Source organism: Cetorhinus maximus, chromosome 7 (assembly GCF_964194155.1).
Source record: "Cetorhinus maximus chromosome 7, sCetMax3.hap1.1, whole genome shotgun sequence".
NCBI lineage: Eukaryota > Metazoa > Chordata > Chondrichthyes > Lamniformes > Cetorhinidae > Cetorhinus > Cetorhinus maximus.
Window position 1 is genome coordinate 11389162 of NC_135885.1, and position 25058 is coordinate 11414219.

Here is a 25058-nt window from a genome sequence, read left to right on the forward strand (position 1 = left end):
TCGGGAAGGGCGCGCGCCCGCCCACTGACCTAAAAATTCTGCCTGTTGAGTATTTTTAAGGCAATGGTAGATAGACTCTTGTTAGACAAAGGTTCTCAGGGGTAGATGGGAATGTGGAACTCAAAACACAAACAGATCAGCTTTGATCTTATTAAATGGCGGAGCAGGCTTGAGGGGCCGAATGGTCTACTCCTGCTCCTATTTCATACGGTCGTAGAGAAAATCGCGGAAGCCTGTGATGCTTGGGTGCGAGATTCTTGCAGCAAACACAAGGCACATTGAGGTGCAGTAGTCACTGATCTGGAGAGTGACTTTGAAGCTGGACAATCATGTGCTCAGAAGGTTACACACTGTACAGGGGAGGGGCCCTGGGCTGCACCCCCTGCCCTCATTTTGTACAGGAAACAAGGTTTCATAGCTGATTGACATGAACACTGCTCAACATAACAAGGAGCCATAGACAATGAGACATTCTTGGGAATGTAATTACTATGGACAACGTTATGTACAAGTGATTAGCTCCACAATTACATCACCTTGGCCTTTCTAACCCTGCTGCTATGTCTTGGTGGATCCCCGATACTCACAGCGGAAGTGGAGGCAGCCTGCTGACCTCTACGCCCTGTCTGTGATGACCTTGATGGGCGTCCTCTGGAGAGTCGAGACCTGGAAGTTGCCGGCCTGCTTTCAGGGCCCTGCTGTGCGGCAGTGGCAGCCTCCTCGGCCTGTGGAGCTGGAGCTGCTGGGGTCACAAGAAGAGGGGATTCAGATGGGCTGGTCACTCCTGAGTCACCTCGGTGGATGGCCCCGGAGTGTGCACCTGCTGATCCTCCTCCCCATGGATGCCCGAGGTCCCCTGGGTGACTGCTTGAGAAGAAGGGGCAGCTGGAGTGAGAGCAGGTTGTTCCACCCACCCTCTTGCCCTGACACTGATGCCAACAAGTGCCTTGGTGATGGAGTGCAGCTCCGGCAGCAGTGCAGGACCGAGGTCCTGGACCAAGGTCCCCATGGCGGCCGCCACCCTATCAGTGTTGACCTCGGTGCATTGGCATGCTGGCGCTATCACCTTAGGCTGAAGGCCAACGGAATCCTACACCCAGCAACTGAGGTATGACCGAGCCCAGAGGCTCCTCATCTGGCTCGGACTCAGTAGATTCCTGGTCTCCACTCATCCTCCGAGTGCCGGAAACCTGGGAAGTCCCTGCCACAGTCTACTGTGGATCAGACAGTGCGATGTACTCACCAGATTGTGACCCTGAGGCTACCCTGGGTTTGTGTTTCTACACTGGTGGACGGTGCAGGTGAGTGCCATGACAGGACTTCAATGTCGATGTCTGTGGACTCCTCTTCCATGGTGTCCTCGGGGCTGGAGTCGAGGACTTGGCTTGTGGACGCCCTCAGCTGATTCCTACATGTGCTTGCGAAAGAAAAAAGATAATTAGTGCACAGCAGTGGCCTGTGAAACAAGACACATCACTCACAGCATGGTTGTTCGATGGATGTTGCATCGCTGGACCCTCACTTGTTTGAGCACCGCCAACCTCACCATCAGCACAGGACTGGTCCAGATTGTCGCTGGCCAACTGGATGGCTCTGTTTTCAAAGCCTGTCAGAAACTTGATTTCAGGCATTCCTCCATCAGTCTGCAACCTCTCCCTTTTGTTGTTTGCCAGCTTGTCCTGCATGAATAGAGATGGAGAGAGTGTAAGCAGGATGCCTGCCAGGCCAGATGGTAAGTATGCTTGGCATGTGTGGGTGGTGAGTGGTGCCATGGATGGGATGAGGACATGATCCGCAGGGCAGATGAAGGTGTGTGTGAGAGAATGAATGATGTCCCTTGAACTGGCAGTGAGTGAGAACCCTGTGGATGTGTGATGGATTTGAGAGTGTGTGAGTTGAGAGTGATGAGAAGAGTGACTTACTCTGGCAGAACGGAGGAGATCATTCATCCTCTTTTGGCATTGGATGAGTGTCCTCATTTGGAGAGCGTTGGCGCTGCCCACAGCGACAATCACCTCCCATACTGGACTGATGACCTTGCTTGCTGGTCTTCACCCAGAGCAGGGAGGTGATGGCCGCTGTGGGCATTGTGACAGGCCTCCACTGCGTCTAGTAGGCACTCGAGGGAGGCGTCTCTAAATTTGGGGGCAGCCATCAGGTCTCAGTGGCTTCCTATCCCTTGGGGAGTGCTAACTCTGTGCAGGGGCGACCTTTAAATATGGCGCCCAGATTACTGAAGGCCTGAGGTCACAGCGGGGCAGACGGATCTGAAGCTGTCCGGCCAGCAATCCAACATAAAACCGGTGCCTCTGACTTATTTTTTAACAATGTTCTGCACGACATGAGGTGAAATTCCGTTGTTGCCATTGGTGGGTCAAACACCGATTTCCCTGCCAGATATCGGACTTTGCCGATTTCAGGGAAAATCCTGACCAAAGACTCTGCTTCCACTGCTTTGATGATGTATGCATGCTAATGCAGACAACGACATGTACCTTTAAGAAGCTGCATAGTGGACAGCACTATGACATCACCGCGCGTAAGACTGGAGGATAAAAGGCACAGTCTCCATGTTAGATGTTCACTATTGCCTGTGATCTCTCCTGCAGGTGTTCACCACTCTCTGTCACTCTATATCAGTAAGACTTCATGTATATCTTATGAGTCAGGCAAGTAGTCAAGTAATCAGCCTATGTAACTGTTAGGACCTAAGCAAATCAAGGCCTGTGCAGAGCTGTATATGGTTGTTGCTAGAAATAAACTTCATCTAATTGTGTTTGAACAGAACCCTCATCAGTCTCAATATCCTGCTTAGCATAGATAGCATAGAGACAGATCCCTTGAGGTCTACATCGTGACCCTCAACATATATGGTGGCAGCAGACCGTGACATCCATTGCCTTTTGAGGGAGAGAGTTCCAAAGGTGCACAACCCTCTGAGAGAAAGAACATTCTCCTCATATCTGTCTTAAATGAGTGACCCCTCAGTTTTGAACAGTGACCCCTTGTTATGGAATCTCCAACAAGGTGACACATCCCCCTCCACATCCACCCTGTCAAGACTCCTCAGGATCTTCTACGTTTCAATCAAGTCACCTCTTACTTTTCTAAAATACAGTGCATACAAGCCTCGCTTGTCCAACCTTTCCTTATAAGATGACCTGCCCATTCTGTGCATCATTCTAGTAAACCTTCTCTGAACTGCTTCCAATGCATTTACAGTGCTGGAATCTGACCTGAAGGCAACATTGGGCACAGGGCCAACATTTCCATGATGCTGTAAGAGTGAGCACAATACTGAACTTTAAAGCCAGCAGCTCTCTCCAGGCTACCTCATGGGAGTTTAATGTATCTAATAGACACATCAAGCAGGTTGACCTCCTTCATGAAATATCATCAGAATCGGGAAATGTCGGTGAAGAACAGGAGTTGGTAGGAACCCAGCAGCATATGCCCCAAGCCAATTTCCTGTCCCGCCCCAGATACACTAAAACATTGGCAGGAAATTTGGGCCATTGCGCAGAATTTTGAGCACCTCCAAAATGGTACTGAGGCAATGGAGAGAGTTAAGAGTGAGAAAGGTGTCAGTGGGATCTATCTATAGCTTGGAGTTTCAAAGAACCACAGAAAAAGCTATGACAGGAGACAAGATTGTGCAGAATGATGGATGACAGGCACGGATAATGTAGATGTGAACTCGGTCTTCAGCTGAGACTCAGATCACAGGAATTCAGGTCCTGAATTAAAAGTTAATAACCTTAATGTGAGGTGGAGATTACAAGATTTTTTTTTAATTGCCGTGAAGTAGTAGATATGCACAATCATCCCTCAGAAGAAATAGTTAACGGCATGTTGACTGGTTCCTTCAAAAAGCCAAACCACTGTCTATTTAAGAACAAAGATAAAGAGTATAAACGCAGAATTAAATTATAGAATATACCGCAGGATTCAGAGTTAGTGGCATGATGGATCAGTTGTCCATGCATTACAGATAATGGGAATTGAAAAGCTTGGGTTGAAAAATTGCATTCTCGCTTAATTATTTCTGTGAGTCTTGGAAGAACTTCAAGCTCCCTCATGGTAACAGGTTTGGCTCGGTTAGTAGCAGTCTCTTCTGGGCCAGAAGGTTGTGGGTTCAAAGCTGACCCCACAGAGTTGAGAACTAAATCCAGGCTGACATTCAGCACAATATTGAGGGAATGCTGTGTTACTGGAGGGACCGTCTTTAAGATGATATGTCAAATATCAGTCTTGACCTCTCAGGTAAACATAAAGTTTCCCATAGCACTATTTAATGAAGAACAGGAAAGTCCATCGACATCCTGGCCAATGATCACTCCTAAATCCACTTCACTAAGACTCAGATTACCTGGTCATTGCTATTTATGGGAGCTTGCTATGCATAAACTGGGTGCAGTGTTTCTCTTTATTGCAACAGTGACTCCCAAAGTACCTCAACGGTTGTACACCTTGTTGGGACATGTTAAGGTTGTGGAGGGTGCTATAGAAATGCAAGTTAGTTTTGTTTGACAGCTTGACTCAGTACGCAGGACTCATGCCTCTGAGCGCAAAGGTTGTGGCTTTAAGGCTCACTCCATGACTCAAGGACAGCAAAAGCAGTGCTGAGAGAGTGCTGCATTTTTACAGGTGCTGTGTTTGGGGTAACCTGTTAAATCAAGGCTTTCCCTGCCTGATCAGGCGGATATAAAGGATCTCACATGATGATTGGACAAAATGTTCTCAGCAACAATTCCCCCTCAACCTAAAGAAGGTTTAACCCATCATTTATCTTCTTTACTGTCTGCGGGACCCCTCTTTGGTTATTGCTCCCAACTTGATAATAACAGTGAAAACACTTTGAAAGTAACCAATTGTCTTTGAGAGGGAGGAAGCTGTCCAAATGGATGTTCTTTCTTTTTTGAAGGATTTACCTGTCTTTGGTCTCCTCCTTGGCCCATGGAAGGAGATGGGTTTGGTGGCCAAATGTCCTTTTGTCACTCTATACTTCCTTATGTCCAGACACAACACAAAAAAAACCCAACACAAGAACACAATAACACCAGAATTAGGATCAGGAGTAGGCCCCTCGAGCCTCATCCGCCATTTGATAAGATCATGTCCAATCTGATTGTGGCCAGGGAATTAAACAATTAAATATTCGAATTAAACTGAAGCTTGGGGGATAATAGTTCCCTGGTGCATTCTCCATGGCAACACCTCAACCAATCAGTTGACTTGTCAACCAATCAGTACCCTTCTCTCATGCAGTATAAATTGTTGCCCCCTTTGAAATTTGGCATTCTTGCATCTGTCCTGATGAGTGCAAGATGAAAGGCTTCAACAACATGTCTCTTTTGTCAGTGATATGAAAGTGTTAATGCTATGATCTCCATTTTGAAATGGTATAGGCGGATAAAAGAAAGAAATAATTGCTTTTGCAGAGTGCCTTTTATGACCATTGGATGTCCTGAAGCATTTTGCAGCCAATGAAGTACCTCTGAAGTGTAGTCACTGTTGTAATGTAGGAAACACAGCAGCCAATTTGCTCACAGCAAACTCCCACAAAAGCAAGGGGATAATGATCACATGTTTGCAATGTTGATTGAGGGATAAATGTTGGCCAGAACACCGGGGAGAACTGTCCAGTTCTTCCTTGAAATAGTGCCATGGGAGCTTTTATGTTCACCTGAAAGAGCAGACAGAGCCCCAGTTTAACAGCTCATACAAAAGACTGTGCCTGTGACAGTGCAGCACTCCCTCAGTACTGTACTGGACTGTGGAGTGTCAACCTTGACTTTTGTGCTCAAGCCCCTGGAGTGGGACAATCTTCTGAGTCAGAGGCAATCACATGCTGGTCACTGGAAATGTCCCCGGCTTCCCACATGGAGCACGAGGAGCACACCATGGCTTTGAGCTCTCCTGCCATGACTTATCCATTTAAATTAAACCTTTTAAATCAATTACTCTAGGGCCCTTCTTTCCTGATCCTCACTACTATCGAATATACAAACTACAAACCACAAAAAGACCTTAAACTATAAGCAATTAAAGTAGTAAATACATACCCGACCTTACCCACTACTTACCAGTCATTCCTCTCCCCTGTGGTCTCTACTGCTGCAGTAGGGCAAGACTATGCTCTGAAGATTTAAGTAGTTGGATAGCAAGGAAAAAATGCAAAGAGCACCTCTTCCCCAACACACCGAGTCCCCACTGTGCACCAAATTGCCAATACCCACACTCACTTTGGCTGTGTCTCACTCAGGATGTGCTCCATCCCTTGTCGTGTGCAAGCAGATATTCACTTGCGTTGCCATAGCCTCCAGATCTTTGTTGACTGGCATGGACACGATGGACTGAAAGGCCTCCCTCTGTGCTGTAAACATCAATGAGTCTATAACAATTGTTCAGCATCAGTTGCCATTTGTGGAAGGAATTCCAAACTTCTAATCATGGAAATACCAACAGGTCAGGCAGTGTCTGTAGAGCGAGAAACAGCATTTTCTGTTTTTGTTCCAGATGTTCAGTATCTGCAGAATTTTGATTTTGTTTCAAACTCCTCCCACCCTTTGTGTGTAGAGATGTTTCCTAATTTCACTTCTGAAAGGCCTGGCTCTAACTTTTAGAATCGGCCCCTTAGCCCTAGACCCCCCAGTCAGCGAGCGGAAGCAGTTTCTCTCTATCGAGCCTATCTGCACCCCTTAATATCTTGAAGACTTTCAACTGTTTGCTTTCTCTATAGCATTCTACATTTTCCTTTTTTGAAATACTTATTCAGTTCCTTTTAAGATCCCGTTTCTATTTCTGCCTCAACACACACTCCTGGTTTAACCGTCAGCAAGATTCCTCCTAGCTGTAACTTCTAACTCGTCTGCTTAAGATCCTCACTCAGCCAACTGGTGGAATCCGAATTTCTCTCTTTACCCTTGGAAAACCTTTTACAATTTCCAATACTGGGTTACTTCGCCATTAACCAGCTTTGCAGTTTTAGTGGGGCTTTTCTTCAGAAATGTAACCTCCCGTTCCTGGGGTTGACTGTCATTCCACTCTGCTGAATGCTTGGTGTACACTTATGATCTGCTGTCTCCCAAACATCTCTAGGTGTTTTGAATAGTTTTTGCAGAGATTGAGTCACCTATATTTAAAAGTAAAATATCATTATTGAGATGCGGATTTCACTGGCAAGGCTGCATTTATTGCCCACTGGTAGTCAACTGTGTATTTGTAGGACTGGAGTCACTTATAGGTTTGGATTGGGTAAGGACGGTGTCGCTGAAGGACGTTTGTGAATCAGCTGAGATTTTGCATCAATCTAGTGGGCACTTTATCAGGTGTCAGCTGACAAATCACCAGATTTACCGAATCGAATTTTCCAGTTTACCCTGGTGGGGTTTTGAACAGGTATTTTGCATTGGTCTTCACTATAGAGTATACAAGTAACATTCCAGAAATAGCTGTGAATTAAGAAATGGAAAGGAGGGAGGAACTCAGGGAAAATTGCAATCACCAGGGAAGTGGTACTGAGAAAAATATTGGAGTTGTGGACTGACGAGCCCCCGGGTCCTGATGGACTTCATCCTAGGGTCTTAAAAGGAATGGCTAGTGAGAGAGCTGATGTAAAAGCAAAAAAGCGGATGCTGGAAATCCAAAACAAAAACAGAAACAGAAATATCTGGAAAAACTCAGCAGGTCTGGCAGCATCGGCGAAGGAGAGCACAGTTGACATTTCGAGTCCTCATGACCCTTCAACAGAACTAGAAGGGTCATGAGGACTCGAAATGTCAACTGTGCTCTCCTCTGTCGAGAGAGCTGATGTGTTCATTTCAATTTTCTAAAATCCCCGAGCTTTGGGGAAGGTTCCATTAGATTGGAAAGTAATGAATGTAACTCCTTTATTCAAAAAGGGAGGGAGAGAGAAAGCAGGAAATTACAGGCCACTTAGATTAACATCTGTCACAGGGAAAATGTTAGAAGCTATTATTAAAGCTGTTGTAGCTGGACACTTGGAAACATTCAGGGCAATCAGGCAGAATCAACATGGTTTTGTGAAAGGGAAATCATGTTTAATCAATTTATTGGAGCTCTTTGAAGAAGTAACAGGTGCTGTGGATACAGGGGAACCGGTGGATGTACTATACTTAGATTTCCAAAAGGCATTTGATAAGGTGCCACATCAAAGGTAATTGCAGAAAATAAAAGCTCATAGGGAGTAACATTTTGGCATGGGTAGAAGATTGGCTAGCTAACAGGAAACAGAGGGTAGGCATAAATGAGTCATTTTCTGGTTGGCAAGATGTAACGAGTGGTGTGTCACAGGGATCAGTGCTGGGACCTCAACATTTTACAATTTATGTAAATTTCTTGGATGAAGAGACAAATGGTATGGTTGTAATTTTGCTGACAACACAAAGATAGGTAGGATAAGATATGTGAAAAGGACACAAGGAGGCTACAAAGGGATATAGACAGGTTAAGTGAGTGGGCAAAGATTTGGCAAGTGGAGTATAATTTGGGAAAGTGTGAAATTGTCAATTTTGGCGGGATGAATAGAAAGAAGCTTATTATCTAAATGGTAAGAGATTGCAGAGCTCTGAGATGCAGAGGGATCTGGGTGTCCTAGTGCATCAATCGGTAAAGGTTAGTATGCAGGTACAGCAGGTAATTAGGAAAGCTAATAGAATGTTATCATTTATTCGAGGGGAATTGAATACAAAAGTAGGGAGGTTATGCTTCAGTTGTACAAGGCATTGGTGTAACCACATCTGGAGTACTGTGTACAGTAATGGTCTCCTTATTTAAGGAAGAATTTAAATACATTGGGAGCAGTTCAGAGAAGGTTGATCAGACTAATACCTGGATTGGGCAGGTTGTCTTATGAGGAAAGGCTGGACAGGCTAGGCTTGTATCCACTGGAGTTTAGAAGAGTGAGAGGTGACTTGATTGAAACATATAAGATCCTGAGGGGTCTTGACAGGGTGGAGAAGATGTTTCCTCTTACAGTAAATCTAGCACTAGGGGCCACTGTTTAAAAATAAGGGGTTTCCCATTTAGGACGGAGATGAGAATTTTTTTTTTCTCTGAGGGTTGAGAGTCTTTGGAACTCTCTTTTTCATAAGGTTGTGGAAGCAGAGTCTTTGAATATTTTTAAGGCAGAGCTAGATGGATTCTAAATAAGTAATAAGGGGGTGAAAGGTTATCAGGGGTAGGCAGGAATGTGGTGTTGAGGCCACAATCCGATTAACCATGATCTTATTGAATGGCGGACCAGACTCGAGGGACCGAGGGATTGCTATTCTAGTAAAATAATCACTAGCTGCTATCTCCTAATGTTCTCTATTGTTTACTTCTCCTTGTTTCCAAATTTGCTATCAGATGGGGAAATCCTGAAAAAGGTGGCAGTTCTTGGGATCCGTCACTACCCCCTCCTGTCGACCTGAACAAAATCTGCATGGCACAGCAACAAAAGTTTTATATTCATTTTTTTGGGATGTGGATGTCACTGACAAGGTCAGCATTTATCGCGCATCCCTAATTGCCCTTTTAAAAAGTGATGGTGAACTGCCTTCAACAAGGGGGAGAGGATTGTGAATACCTGTGTTATCCGAGAGTGCAGTTATGCATGTACATACGGTGCATAATCATCAGTGGGTTTTCTTGATACAACAAAGGGATTTGCTAGTAAGTGACTGTCACTTCACTGCTGTCATTTGGCCTATTTACAGCATTAGTACACTTCGGAAAAATCACATTTAAGCTAAAACTCTTTCATATTGTGTGCCAATTCTAGTTTGCTGCTTCAGTTTGCCTCCATTGCTTCTAATACCAGTGACAAAATTTAGCAAAGTACCTGACTTCATGTTATGTAGTTCGAAGTGCTGTCCAGACATAATCCTCGTTTGGCAGGGGAAAATATCTTATTGTACAGCTGAGTGTTTTCAGAAAATTGCATAGTATATCTACGATTCTGTCAGAAATCTTCCACAGGCCAAGCAGTTTCTGTTCGCAAACCTTGCTCCTGTCATTGTGACTTTTCGTCGTACTTTTGTCTCAGCATTTACCATCCCCACCTGCTGCGTCAATATTTTCCATTCAGTTTTGCAATGTCAACTGTCACGATGTAATGGCAGGCTCTGGACACGAGGTGGCTTTGTGGAGTGAGGTTGTGAATTTTCTCCCAACTACTACTTGTATGTAGTAACTTATAAATTCTATTCATTAGTAGACTGTGGGGGATGCCACAGGTTGTTGGCTTGTATATCTATAAGAATGTCTCATCTGCCAAACATTTAATTTTTATTACACACTGTTGCGTTTCATGTTCAAGTCTGTCACACATTCTTAATAAGTACAAGGAAACTCCAGGGCTCTTGAGGGTCTCTACTTTGTAATTGTGTGGAGCCCAAAACTGCACACACTACTCCAAATATGGTCTTCCTACGGTTTAATGTAGATCACCATTACAATATGTTTTCATATATGCTTCTTTGTGAGCATGTATGTATTTATATTCTAGATTCTTGTCTATGAAAGCCGAAATTTTCTTAGCTCTCTTTAATGGCCTTATTTACTTGTGCAGCTTTCTAGTTGGCTGTGCAGTAGAAATATCTTGTGAGCTAAATGACTCAGAGTGAATAATGAGAAACTTGTTCTCTGAGGAGCTATGGCTACATTGGAGGAGGTTTTACCAAACTGAGTGTTGCTAGTTAGCTCAAATTCAAGGATTGCCTCTGGGGCATGTTTGAATGTGAATGTCTGCCAGCTTTTACAGACACCTATTCCAGATATGATTGTTGGATTGCCGGGTTATCAGGGTCAGCAGGGTGTGACTGCAAGTGAGGCAGGTAGAGGGATCCTGTGTTCAGGAACAGAGGAGCCTCAGCTCTTGACCTTGTCCAACAGGTACGAGGTACTTGCTCCCTGTGTGGATGAGGAACAGGGCTGTAGAGAGGATGAGCCAGCTGACCACGGCACCATGGCACAGGAGGCCATTCAAGAGGGGGGAAGCAAAAAAACAAGTGGTAGTTGTAGGGGATTCTATAATTAGGGGAATTGATAGCATCCTTTGTAAGCAAGATCGAGAGTCCCGCATGGTATGTTGCCTGCCCAGTGCCAGGGTGAGGGACATCTCTGACTGGCTTGAAAGGATATTGGAGAGGGAGGGGGAGGATCCAGTTGTTGTGGTCCACGTCGGGACAAATAACATAGGTAAGACTAGGAAAGAGGACCTGTTTGGGGATTATCAGGAGCTAGGAACTAAATTAAAGAACAGGTCCTCAAGGGTTATAATCTCTGGATTACTACCTGAGCCACGTGCAAATTGGCATAGGGACGCGAGAATGAGGGAAGTAAATATGTGGCTAAAGGAGTGGTGCGGGAAAGAGGGGTTCCATTTCGTGGGGCACTGGCATCAGTATTGGAACAGGAGGGATCTGTACCGTTGGGACGGTCTCCACCTGAACCGATCTGGGACCAATGTTCCATCGAAAAAGGTAAATAGAGTGGTAAACAGGACTGTAAACTGGAAAGTCGGGGGGGAGGGAAGGGTAAAACTCCAAGAAGTATGACTAATGGGAAACAAAGCAGCAGGTTAGTGTGTGGGGGGTTGGATTCAACTTCATGGAAAATTATGAAAAAACTGAAAAGAAAGGAGAGCCCAGGAGAGGCTATTAAAGTCCCCAGAACACAAAATAGGACAGAGTGTTTAGAAAGGGCTAGGAATCTAACTTCAAGCACATCAGATAAAGGGACGACAGTGAGAAAGGGGACGGGAAATACAGGACTGAAGGTGTTGTATCTGAATGCACGCAGTATAGGAAATAAGGTAAATGAGCTTGTGGCGCAGATTGAAATTGGCAGGTATAATATGGTGGGCATCACGGAGACATGGCTGCAAGGGGATCAGGACTCGGAGCTAAATATCCAAGGATATACATCCTATCGAAAAGATAGGCAGGTTGGCAGAGGGGGTGGGGTTGCTTTATTAGTAAGAAATGAAATTAAATCAATAGCAAGAAATGATGTAGGGTCAGATGATGTAGAATCTGTGTGGGTAGAGTTGAGGAACCGCAAAGGTAAAAAACCAATATTGGGAGTTATGTACAGGCCTCTGAACAGTAGTCAGGATGTGGGGCACAAGATACACCAGGAGATAGAAAAGGTGTGTAAGAAAGGCAAGGTTACAGTGATCATGGGGGATTTCAATATGCAGGTAGACTGGGAAAATCAGGTTGGTAGTGGATCCCAAGGAATTTGGGGAATGTCTACGAGATGGCTTTTTGGAGCAGCTTGTGGTGGAGCCCACTAGGGAACAGGCTAGATTTAGTGATGTGTAATGAGGCAGATTTGATAAGGGAGCTTAAGGTGAAGGAACCCTTAGGAGGAAGTGACCACAATATGATAGAATTTACCCTGTAATTTGAGAGGAAAAAGCTGGAATCAGATGTAACGGTATTACAGTTGAATAAAGGGAACTACAGAGGCATGAGGGAGGAGCTGGCCAGAATTGACTGGGAGATGAGCCTAGCAGGAAAGACAGTGGAACAGCAATGGCAGGAGTTTCTGGGAGTAATTTGGGAGACACAGCAAAAATTCATCCCTAGGAAGAAGAAGCATACTAGAGGGAGGACGAGGCAACCATGGCTGACAAGGGAAGTCAGGGACAGCATAAAAGCTAAAGAGAAAGCAGACAATGCGGCAAATAGCAGTGGAAAACTAGGGGATTGGGAAGCCTACAAAGACCAACAAAAGACAACTAAAAAAGAAATAAGGATGGAGAAGATTAAATATGAGGGTAAACTAGCCAGTAATATAAAAGAAGATTGCAAGAGTTTTTTTAGATATATAAAGGGTAAGAGAGAGGCAAAAGTGGACATTGGGCCGCTGGAAAATGACGCTGGAGAAGTAGTAGTGGGGAACAAAGAAATGGCAGAGGAACTGAATAGGTACTTTGCGTCAGTCTTCACGGTGGAGACACAAGTAACATCCCCAAAGTTCAAGAGAGTCGGGGGGCAGAGGTGAGTATGGTGGCCATTACCAAGGAGAAGGTGCTGGGAAAACTGAAAGGTCTGAAGGTGGATAAATCACCTGGACCAGATGGATTACACCCCAGAGTTCTGAAGGAGATAGCTGAAGAGATAATGGAAACCTTAGTGGTGAACTTTTAGGAATCACTCGAGTCAGGGAAGGTCCCAGAGGACTGGAAAATCGCTAATGTAACCCCCCTGTTTAAGAAAGGAGTGAGGCAAAAGACGGGAAATTGCAGGCCAATTAGCCTGACCTCGGTCGTTGGTAAGATTTTAGAGTCCATTATTAAGGATGAGATTTCAGAATACTTGGAAGTGCATGGTAAAATAGGGCAAAGTCAGCATGGTTTCATCAAGTGGAGGTCATGCCTGACAAATCTGTTAGAATTCTTTGAGGAGGTAACGAGTAGGTAGAACAAAGGAGAGCCAATGGATATTATCTACTTGGACTTCCAGAAGGCCTTTGACAAGGTGCCGCACAGGAGGCTGCTCAGTAAGATAAGAGCCCATGGTGTTAGAGGCAAGGTGCTAGCATGGATAGAAGATTGGCTGTCTGGCAGGAGGCAGAGAGTGGGGATAAGGGGGTCCTTCTCAGGATGGCGGCAGGTGACTAGTGGAGTTCCGCAGGGGTCAGTGTTGGGACCACAACTTTTCACTTTATACATTAATGATCTAGATGAAGGAACTGAGGTCATCCTGGCTAAGTTTGCAGATGATACAAAGATAGGTGGAGGGACAGGTAGTATTGAGGAGGCGGGGAGGCTGCAGCAGGATTTGGACAGGTTAGGAGAATGGGCAAAGAAGTGGCAGATGGAATACAACGTGGGGAAGTGTGGACACTTTGGTAGGAAGAATAGAGGCATAGACTATTTTCTAAATGGGGAGAGAATTCATAAATCTGGAGTGCAAAGGGACTTGGGAGTCCTAGTCCAGAATTCTCTTAAGGTTAACTTGCAGGTTGAGTCGGTAGTTAGGAAGGCAAATGCAATGTTGGCATTTATTTCGAGAGGACTAGAATATAAAAGCAGGGATGTGCTGCTGAGGCTTTATAAGGCTCTGGTCAGACCACATTTAGAATATTGTGAGCAATTTTTGGCCCCGTACCTCTGGAAGGATGTTCTGGCCCTGGAGAGGGTCCAGAGGAGGTTTACGAGAATGATCCCAGGAATGAAAGGCTTAACATATGAGGAACGTTTGAGGACTCTGGGTCTATACTCGATGGAGTTTAGAAGGATGAGGGGAGATCTGATTGAATCTTACAGAATACTGAAAGGCCTGGATAGAGTGGACGTGGGGAGGATGTTTCCATTAGTAGGAGAGACTAGGACCTGAGGGCACAGCCTCAGAGTAAAGGGAAGACCTTTTAGAACAGAGATGAGGAGAAACTTCTTTAGCCAGAGAGTGGTGAATCTATGGAATTCATTGCCACAGAAGGCTGTGGAGGCCAGATCATTGAGTGTATTTAAGACTGAGATAGATAGGTTCTTGATTGGTATGGGGATCAAAGGTTACGGGGAGAAGGCGGGAGAATGGGGTTGAGAAACTTATCAGCCATGATTGAATGGCGGAGCAGACTCGATGGGCCGAATGGCCTAATTTCTGCTCCTATGTCTTATGGTCTTATGGTCTTAAAAGTACTTTCCCACCGTTCCACAGCTGTCGTACATGGGACACGGGGTTGCTGAGGCTGAAGAATGAAGCTGGCTGCATTTTAAAGTAACACCAATTCAGAAAGTGAATTGTGGCCTCAGCAATGGCAGCGACAGCGCGTATTATTCCTGCTAAAAGATGCCTTGAACACTGAGCGCCAGCGAGTTACAGCTTCTTCCTCTGTGACTGTTAGCACAAGGCCCTGATGTCTCGGAGCTCGAGTCTCCAATCCCCTTTCCTGCCACATGCTGATGAATAAAAACTTTAAAGCTCTGGTGCATTATTTATAAACCTAGGAATAGAAGGCCGGGTTTCCTTGGCAGTGTGAAAAAAAAGAACATCATCCAAGCCAGGAACTGTCAAGTGCCCGAAAGCTATAACTGGTGAATTAGTAATGCTGACTAAAAATGGTGCTGTTCCCTCCTTTCATATGGTAATGGCGAGATTGCTGTGTGAAGCAGTGGACTTTTCTGCCTCGTAATAAAGTCACGTGGGGTTTTCACACAGCAAAGGAAAATCATGAATCAGGCCTTGGGCCTAAAGTGATCAATTATTACTGCTATTGTATTTTTTAAACGCCCAACTCTTACCAGACCAAAACAGAAACTGGATGCTGGCTTTTTTCAACTCTAGCTGCTAACAAAAGCAACTACAGCTTTGCTTAGGTAGATCACAAAAAGCTTTTAAAAAAAAAAAAATATTCATGGGGTGCGGGTGTCGCTGGCTAGGCCAGCATTGGTTGCCCATCCCTAATTGCCCTTGAGAAGGTGGTGGTGAGCTGCCTTCTTGAACCGCTGCAGTCCATGTGGTGTAGGTATACCCACAGTGCTGTTAGGGAGGGAGTTCCAGGATTTTGGCCCAGCGACAGTGAAGGAACGGTGATATATTTCCAAGTCAGGATGGTGAGTGACTTTGGAGGGGAACGCCCAGGTGGCGGTGTTCCCATCTATTTGCTGTCCTTGTCCTTCTAGATGGTAGCAGTCGTGAAGATGCTATCTAAGAACCCCTGGTGAGACTACATTATGTATTTAGAAAAAAGTTTAAAAAAGCTAATTTAATTAACAATTCTTTATTTATGCCAATGGTTGGCAGTACTTTATATATGGAATTCAAGTAGAAATAGTAGTGATTCGATTAGTTAATGAATAGCTCATTATTTGCCTTAAGTATGAAGTATGGCCCCACTGACAGTGAACTGTAGGTGTTCTTTCAGTAGTGTGAAAGCTAAATAGCTCACAGAGCTGAAGGCATTAGTGAGTTATAGGTATCACTCTTGAGTGAAAGAACCATTCTCTTTGAACTACAAGAGAACACAAAGTCCTAACCTTTAGCAGCGGCTTTCTGAATGTTAAATATGCTTATAAATTTGTGCCTACCTGCTGTGGATCAAATGGGCTGAATGACCTTCTTCTGCGCCACGATGACTATGGGCAGAATTTCTGGCTCGTTGGGCGTGCATGTGCCCGACCCAAACAAGCGTAAAAATGACGTGCGATGATGTCGGGCGAGCGTCCCGATGTCACCGCGCACTCGCACGATATTTCGGTCGGCGGGTATGGCGGGAATCAACAGCGCGCCCGCCGACAATTAAGCGGCCTAATAAGGCCCTTAATCAACTAATTGATAGGAATTTTTCACTGCCTGGCGGGGGAATAGACCAAGCGGCCTTTTGTGCTTTTGGCAAAACCTCACCCACGGGCGGAATGAGCTTTTGTCCAGTGATTTAAAAACAATAAAAACTTTTTGCACTCATATTTTACATGTCCCCAGCTCACGTGACAGGGTCACGTGAGGGGACACGTTTTCATTATTTTTAAATTCTTTATTTTTATTGATAAACGCCTTCCGCTGCCTGAGGTGGCTCTGTGCCTCGGGGGGCTTTTACTGCGCGCACCCCTGTGTACATGTGCCTTCTTCAGTGCTCGCGCTCCTCCCGGCTCCACCCCCGGCAGCGCTGCAGCAGGCGTTTCATGCTGGGTGGCCGTTAGTTGGCCAGCCAGCGTCAAATCGCGGTCGGGGCCCTGATCGCGGGCGGCGGTCCGTTTGGCGGCCGCTCTCGTTAGACCCGCCGAGCCCACCCGGTGACTGGAAAACCCTGGCCTATGAGTCAATAGCTTTTCAATCATCACCAGAATTATCGTGTATGCCCATTTTCATATTTACTGCAGTCATTTGGTAAAACACTGCATGAATAGAATTCGCCCATGGATAGATAATGTATTGCTATGGAAATAATGAATTGCATCAATAAAGCACCTTTCACAATCCTAGGATGTCCCAATGTGCTTTATAGCCAATGGAGTACTTTTGAAATGCACTGTTTTAATATGGGGAACATAGTAGTCACCTTGTGGAAAGCGAGGTCTGACTAACAGCAATGGGGGATAAGAACCAGAGGGGACATGAGGAGATTTTATTTTACTTGAAGGTCAGAATTTTCCACCCCTCGTTGGTGTTGGACGTCATGGTGGACGTGAGTGGACAACATGGCGAGAAGGCCAAAAATCAGTTTCATGCCAGTGTGAAACCAGTTTGTGATCATCCGCTCCACCCGCCAATGGCGGGCCGCATATCCCACCACTGCACGTTGGGAACATCATTTTAACACAACTGTATCTAATTATAAGCCCATTTACCAGAATCATCCCCCCTCTACTCCACGCTGGATCTCCTGGGGACATTGACGTTTCACACTTGAATAGAAGTGATGTGCTCCTGGCGAGCTGCACTATGCACAGGACTTTGTGGTTTGTTTGCCTACCTTGCTTCGGGCAGGACTCACTGTCATCCTCGCCAGGCTTCACAGACAGCACCACATCACTTTTAGGTGGGTTGGGGGGGGGTTACTTACAGGCAGTTTTCTACCTACCAGACAGGGGAGGCTTTTCAATGGCTGCAGGGCCTAGGGCTTGCTTGGGGAAGGGGGAGAAGTGGCCTCAGGCGAGGGCTGTACTTGGGAAGCAGAGTATCTCAGGGTGTGTGTGTGGGGGTACATGTTGATTTGTGCCAGTGGCCTGAAGATGATGAGGGTTGAGGGGACAGCCTCCAGAGGAGATGAGGCCAGATGGTGATGTGAGGGTATGTGTGAGAGAGTGAATGGCAATGTCCCTCGAGCTGGCAGTGAGTGAGATGCCAGTGAATGTGTGATGGGCTTGTGAGTGTGTGAGATAAGAGTGCTGAGATGGTTGCCTTACCCTGGCGGCAGGAATGAGATCATTCATTCTCTTTCTGCACTGGATGGTTGACCTCTTGTGTGCAGCATTGGCACTGACCACCTCTGCCACCCTCTCCCAAGCCAGGGTGGCGAGACTGATGGGCCTCCTGCGGCTGGAGCAGGGGTAGAGGACATAGCGGCGGGCCTTCACTCTGTGTCCAGAAGGTGCCCCGGGGATGCATCACTAAATTGGGGAGGGGCTGCACTCTTCTCAGCTTTTGGGGCCATGTCTGCACAGGTGCCCTCCTGGGCTGCAAACATTGAGAAGCATGCATTCAGCTGCAGTGTAAACATGGCAGCCTGCCTGAGGAACTGGCGAAGTAACGGCTTGTCGGGCAAATTGGAGACCGCCCGGCAGCGAGACAGCATGTTCCAGTGGTTGCATGAGGCGGGGATGGGACGAAACGGCGCGAGAAACTGCCATTGTGGCCAGCGGGTAAAACGTCCTTTTTCCTTCCTGCTACCACACTTGGTGAAAATCTGGGACGATTCCTCCCAAAGTGTTTTTTTTATGGTCTGGAATGCATTACCTTAAGGGGTGGCAGTAGCAGGTTCAACAGTAACTTTAAAAGAGAAAATCAACTTAATAAAGAAAAAAATGCAGCATTGTGAGGAAAGAGCAGAGAAGTGGGAGTAATTGGATAGCTCTTTAAAAGAGCTGGCATAGGAATGATGGGTTGAATGGCCTCCTTCTGTGCTACAAGGTTCAATGATTCTATGATAAAATGGTCAACGTTCTCTGTGTGATATAAGTTTGGACAGTGTCAAGTCAGTTGCTCAATGGCAAGAGCCTTAAAACATTAAACTTCCTTAACTCAGTACCAATTCACAATGTTATTCAGAGAGGTCTAAGGGTTGAGATGGTCCTACATCATTGGATGAGACATTAAACAGAGGCATTATCTGTCTGATGATATAGATAAAGGTTAGCGATCCAGTACACTATCCAAAGATCCTGCTGCCCAATCCACATTGCTCCTTCAACATTTCCTTCAGCAAAGCACCTAATCAGGGCCAAAGCGCCAAATCTAGGCCAAAGCACCAAATCTAGGCCAAAGTGCCAAATCTAGGCCAAAGCACCAAATCTAGGCCAAAGCACCAAATCTAGGCCAAAGCGCCAAATCTAGGCCAAAGCACCAAATCTAGATCAAAGCATCAAATCTAGGCCAACTGATCATTCACCTCTTTGTGGAAACTTGCTCTACGCCGACTGGCTTCTAGTGTTCATAATTCATCCTATATGAAGCGTGTTAGAGTGCTTTTGCAAAGTGTGATGAGGCATTGCATGCAACCACAAATGATCTCCTTCTCAGAGGATGAGTAAAAGAAACATTCACACAAGTTATGACGGACGACTTTGATGAGGCACCAGAAGAAAAGACAGGAAGACACAGGCGGTCGATTCTTTGCAAGAAACTACCGTCTAGTAACCATGGCCGTGGGTCTAGAAAAGCTCTAAGTGGAGATAAATTTGGTTTCCAGTGCACCGGAATGATCGAGGTATCAAGGTGCAAACAGCAAAATTTCTCGAGAGAAATAAAAAAAAAAGAGAGCGATGACAGACATGATTGAATGAAGAGGTACCAGACTTGACAGTAAGGGAAGGATAAAGATGTGAAGCATTCATACCAGCCAGAACCGATCATTTATTTCACTGCTGCTGAGAGCAGAATTGGAGGAGTGAAAGCAGCTATTGAACAATTGCAAAAGAGTAAAGGATTTTGAGAACCTTCCTAGATGACGTAGGCTTTTCAAGCATTGATGGCTAAATGCTATTTCAGAAAAGGGCAGTCTGGTTTATACAACATAACTTGTTGCATGAGGAAGTTGTGGTAGACAAGAACGTTAAGCGGATACTTTGGCTTGATTACCTTTTAGTAACCAAACAGCTTTTGACAACATAAAAGCATAATACTGCGGATGCTGGAAACCTGAAACAAAAACAATAAATGCTGGAAAAGCTTAGCAGGTCTGACAGCCTCTGTGGAGGGAGAATAACGGACTCAAAACGTTAACTTTTGTTTGTCTCTCTCCACAGATGCTGTCAGACCTGCTGAGATTTTCCAGCATTTTCTGTTTCTGTAACCTTTGACAATGTTCATTCATAAACAAGGAGGGTAGCGTTTACAATAGAGTGGACGGTATAGGATCAATGGAAGTTGTATGTTCAATTAATCAGTAGCTCTTTCTCATTTCATATCACATTCTTTAGAATCCACAGAGAGGATTTGCATTAATATGATACCTTTCATTGGTTCAAGTTGTTTCAAAGCCACACATAGCCAACGAGTGTTTCTGAACGCGATTCGTTGCTATAGTGGAAAGGGAGCCAGCCAATATTCACATGGCAGGATCTCACAAATAACAGTGAAACACTGACTAGATTATCTCTTTTGATGAAACCTGAGGGCTAGTTGGTCAGACCAGCAAAAGACATCTGGTGCTGTTTTTTTAAAGACTGTCATGAGATCAGTTCCATTCACCAGAGAGAGGGAGAGCTGGTGACAGAGGACTGGGCTAAAGCTCCTAATGGACATGGGATCAAGTCCCACCACAGTAGCTGATGGAATTTAAATTAAAAAAATCTGGAGCTGAAAGCTGATCATTAAACTATGATTGTCATAAAATCCCATCTGGCTCACTAATGTCCTTTAGGGAAGCCATCTTTACTAAATCTAGCTAACATTTGACTCCAGACCCACAGTAATGTGGTTAGCTCTTAACTGCCCTCAGGCTTCCAGCTCTTTCAACAATTTTGTTTACTTTTCTCTAAATCCACACACAGGCTTAACCAATCAAGCACAGTGAGCATGACGATTAACAGACTTGCATAATCAAACATAGAACAATTAAACCATTGAACACTGCAGCCATCATTACAATGATAATGAAACCATCATCTTGCGCCGAAAAATAACCAAAGAAGAAATGCCACACTTCACCATCCTGTGCTCCCAGATGGGGAATCTATGCTTGGAGGTAGCATGGGTTGGACACAGAGCTAAACTGCTCAGATTCTCCACCTTTCACTCCTTCCAAAAACAGCCTAGAACCCAGAATTTGGTATTAATCCTCAGATCTAGTGGCACACGTACTTCCACTAGCAATAGATAATTAATTAAACATTGACTCTCTCTACACTGGTGCACTGTGGCAGCAGTGTGTACTATCTACAGGGTGCACTGCAGCAATTCACCAACACTTCTTTAATATCATACTTGCACTCTTCCCCAACCAGAATGAACAGGCCAGCAGATGCATGGGAACACCGCCATCTGCAAGTTCCCCTCCAATTCACAAAACATCTGGAATTGGAAATGTATCGTTCCTTCATAGCTGCTTTGAAATCCAGGAACTCAACTATCAGTGAGAGTAACTTCGCCACACCATCTGCAGGGGTTCAAGAAGACAGCTCAACACCTGCTTCTCAAGGGCAACTAGACATATCCAAAACATAGCTGGCCTTGCTAGCCACTCATATATCCCAAAACGCAATAATCTTTTAGGTGTGCACTAGAGTATGAAATGCAAGATGGAATTATTGACACTTTCTGCTAAGCAGTGTTAATTACCAGTTAACAACTCCCCCCTTGCATTTGAGTCTACCTTAACAACAGCCATAGAGCGTCAACACATCCTGCTCTAGTTTTTCTACTTAGCAGCTGTGATTTACTTGTTTTCGTTTGACTGGTAATAATAGTGGGTTCTATCTGCCACTACTTATGTTTTCCCATGCAATTCTGCCAACTCATCCTTCCCCAACTGTTAAGACTGGTCCCTAAGATATATCATAGATATTAGCATAAATGGAAAGTACGGCCTGATAGAGAAGTTCCAAAGGAAGGAAGGATGTGAAGGGTTGCCAAGGGGAATGATTAAGCTGTGTGTGGAAGCCGTCACTGTCCACTCATTATTCTTGTCCTTGCTGTACAATCTTAAGGAAAATGTTTTGTTTTGTTCTCATCAAGTTGAAGGATGCCAGTGATATGCAACAGGACATTTTCTAACTTAATTTGGCTCATTGTTAGCATCCCTATGGGGATAAATTAATTCCCGTAGCACTGCCTCACTACGCAGACTTGCATTGGTTCCCTGAGGGAAGGCAGTGCCTTGGCCTGCTGCCTCTGTGGCCTGCGTGGAGTTCTTCATTGACATCAGTAATAATGTCTGGCCTCCCATCTTCCACCTTACACAAATCCCGTTCATCCATCATCCCTCTACTCTCCGGCCTACCTTGGCCCCCGGTCTTGCAATGTTTGATTTCAAAATTCTCATCCCTCCATGGCCTCGCCCTGTTTGTCTCCATAACCTCCACCAGCCCTAGAATCCCCTGAAGTCTGTGCGCTCCTCCAATCTGGACCCTTGTGAATTGTCCATTTTCATTACTCTACCATATTTGCAACTGTGCCTTCGATTACCTGGGCCAGAGGCACCAGAATTTCCTCCCGAAAACTACCAGTCTTTCTCCCAATCTCTCCTCCTTTGAATCACTCCTTCCTCCTCGATCAAACCTTTGGTCCTCAGTCCTTAATACCTCTTTGGGTGGCTTGATGTGTCAAATTTTGTCTGATAATGCACGTGTGAGCATTTTCTTCTATGTTAAAAGCATTATCTAAACGTAAGGCCAATTCATTAAAATAATCATTAGACCCAGAGGGAAAAAAATTGACATAAAACTATTCAGTCATGGTTCATGTAAATACTTTCCCTTTTTTTTAATCCTGAAGTGGAATGTGCACTAGTCAGTGTGACAACTTAAATTTGCAGCTCAAGCTACTCCCGATGCAACCAGTTTTTGCTATATTTTGAGAATTAAATTGCTGTGACGGTTTTAATGCCAGTTCCTGTAACTTGGCATTAGTTATAATAATAGCGACACTGCTGGTGGACTAAATTCAAGTAGCTCACAAGCTGTTTGCAAATTTCTTCTTAACGGTGACCCGTTTGATTGACAGATATGTATGCAGTGTTCTATTACTGTAATATACTCAAATGATTATGTCAGTGGAGTTAAACGCCGGGAGTTTATGATTTGAAGTAAGTATCTAATCTACTGCACCACTGAGCCAAGTAACTGGTGTCTTACAAATACATTTACAAATCCCACTTACGAATTATAAATGAGAGAGTGCAAATTCACCACTTATTTGTAAATGTTAAAGGGACACAGTCTAGCTTTCAGCTATGGCTCAGTTGGCAGCACGTTCATCGCTGAGTCAATAGGCTGTGGATTCAAATTGCACTCCAGGGACAAAATCTAAGCAGACCGTGGAATACTACGTGAGACGCCAAACTGCGGCCTTGTCTGCCCACTCAGTTAGATTTACAAGACCTCATGCCACTGTTTCAAGGATAGCAGGAGTGCTTTCTCCGGTGTCCTGGTCAATATTTGATGTGCAATAACCCTTGTGCTTCACCAGTCTGTTGTTTCTTTTAAATCTAACTGAGTATTGCAGTATTACACGAGTTTCTAAGTGTGCAGGAACTTTATTTATACAATGCTTTAAAATGTCTACCCCATGATTCTAGTTCAGCTTCTAGTAGCTCCTGCGTTGTCTGTTTAGTTTTCTCTGAGTCAACACCCAGGCTTAACCATTCACATACATTGAGCATAGATCAGTTGCCAGACTTACATAATCAAACATAGAACAATTGAACCATTGAAACTTACAATAACTAAAAGAGATTACCTAGCCTTTATCACATTGCTGTTCATGGGATCTTCTTGTGTGTAAATTGGCTGCTGTGTTTCCCGCACAGTAGGCTTCAAGACACAACATAAATCATCTGTCTCTTTGACTTTATTCATACAGCACCTTCCAAACCCACGACCGCTACCATCTAGAAGGACAAGGGTGGCAGAAACATGGGAATATCACCACCTAGAAGTTCTCCTCCAAGTCACTCACCATCCTGACTTGGAAATATGTTGCGGTTCCTTCACTATTGCTGGGTCAAAATCATGGAACTCCCTCCCGAACAGCACGGTGGGTGTACCTACACCACATAGACTGCAGCGGTTCAAGAAGACAGCTCATCACCGCCTTCTAAAGGGCAACTAAGGATGGGCAATAAATGTTGGCCCAGCCAGCGATACCTATATCCCAGGAAAGAATATAAAGAACAGCAAACAATGACAAAAAGATTAATAAGGAAGGAAAAATTAGAGTATGAGAGAAATCTAGCTAATAGTGGAAAGGAGGGGAGGTGGCATAGTGGTATAGTCACTGGACTAGTAAAAGACTGGTAAATCAGAAACCAAGGATAATGCTCTGGGGACCCAGGTTCAAACCCCACCAGAGCAGATGGTAGAGTTTGAATTCAATACATCTGGAATTAAGTGTAATGATAACCATGAAACAATTGTTATAAAAACCTATCTGGTTCACTACTGACCTCTAGAGAAGGAAATCTGCTGGCTTATGTGTGACTCTAGATCTGCAATAATGTGGTTGGAATAAATGCTGTAAATATTTAATTAAAAAAGAGTTAACAAAGTGAGCATTGGTGCTATAGAGAGTGTGTCTGGGGAATGGGTGAATTAAACAGGTATTTTGCTTCGGTCTTCACTATAGAGGACACAAGTAACATCCCGGAAATAGCTGTAAATCAAGAAATAGAAGGGAGGGAGGAACTCAGGAAAATTACAATCACCAGGCCCTGAGCAAATTGCTGGGGTTGAGGGATGACAAATCTCCAGGTCTAGGTGGACCTCACCGAAGGCCTTGAAAGAAGTGAGATAGTTGATGCACTGGTTTTAATTTTCCAAAATTCCCTAGATTCGGGGAAGGTTCCATTAGATTGGAAAATAGCAAACTTAACTCCTATATTCAAAAAGGGAGGGAGGTAGAAAACAGGAGCCTGTAGGCCTGTTAACCTTATGGGCAGGATATTCCGGTCGGCGAGTGGGGACGGGGCATGCTCGCCGACGCGTAAAATGCCGTGGGATGATGTTGGGTGGAACTCCTGACCTCAACCCGCGTCATTTCCATTTTCACGTTGGCGGGGGCGCAGCCGAATCAGCTGCGCGCCCGCCGACCTATCAATGGCCTATTGAAGCCGTTGAAAAAATAATTAAGGTCATTAATGGATCTGCCCGTCCAGCCTTAAGGATGGCGGGCAGGCCGGGAGCCCTGGCGGGCTTCAGAAAAAGCATCAAACCTCATCGACGG

The 25058-nt window shown here is 45.0% G+C and overlaps 1 long non-coding RNA gene across 2 annotated transcripts in view; it reads right to left on the reverse strand.

Moving 5' to 3' along the window:
• Nucleotides 1-25058, reverse strand: part of LOC144682396 (uncharacterized) — a 58377-nt gene that overhangs the window by 27584 nt on the left and 5735 nt on the right. For both annotated transcript variants that reach the window (XR_013577022.1, XR_013577021.1), the window contains exon 2: nt 6246-6480. This is a non-coding gene — a long non-coding RNA (uncharacterized LOC144682396). The remainder of the gene's footprint in view (nt 1-6245; nt 6481-25058) is intronic.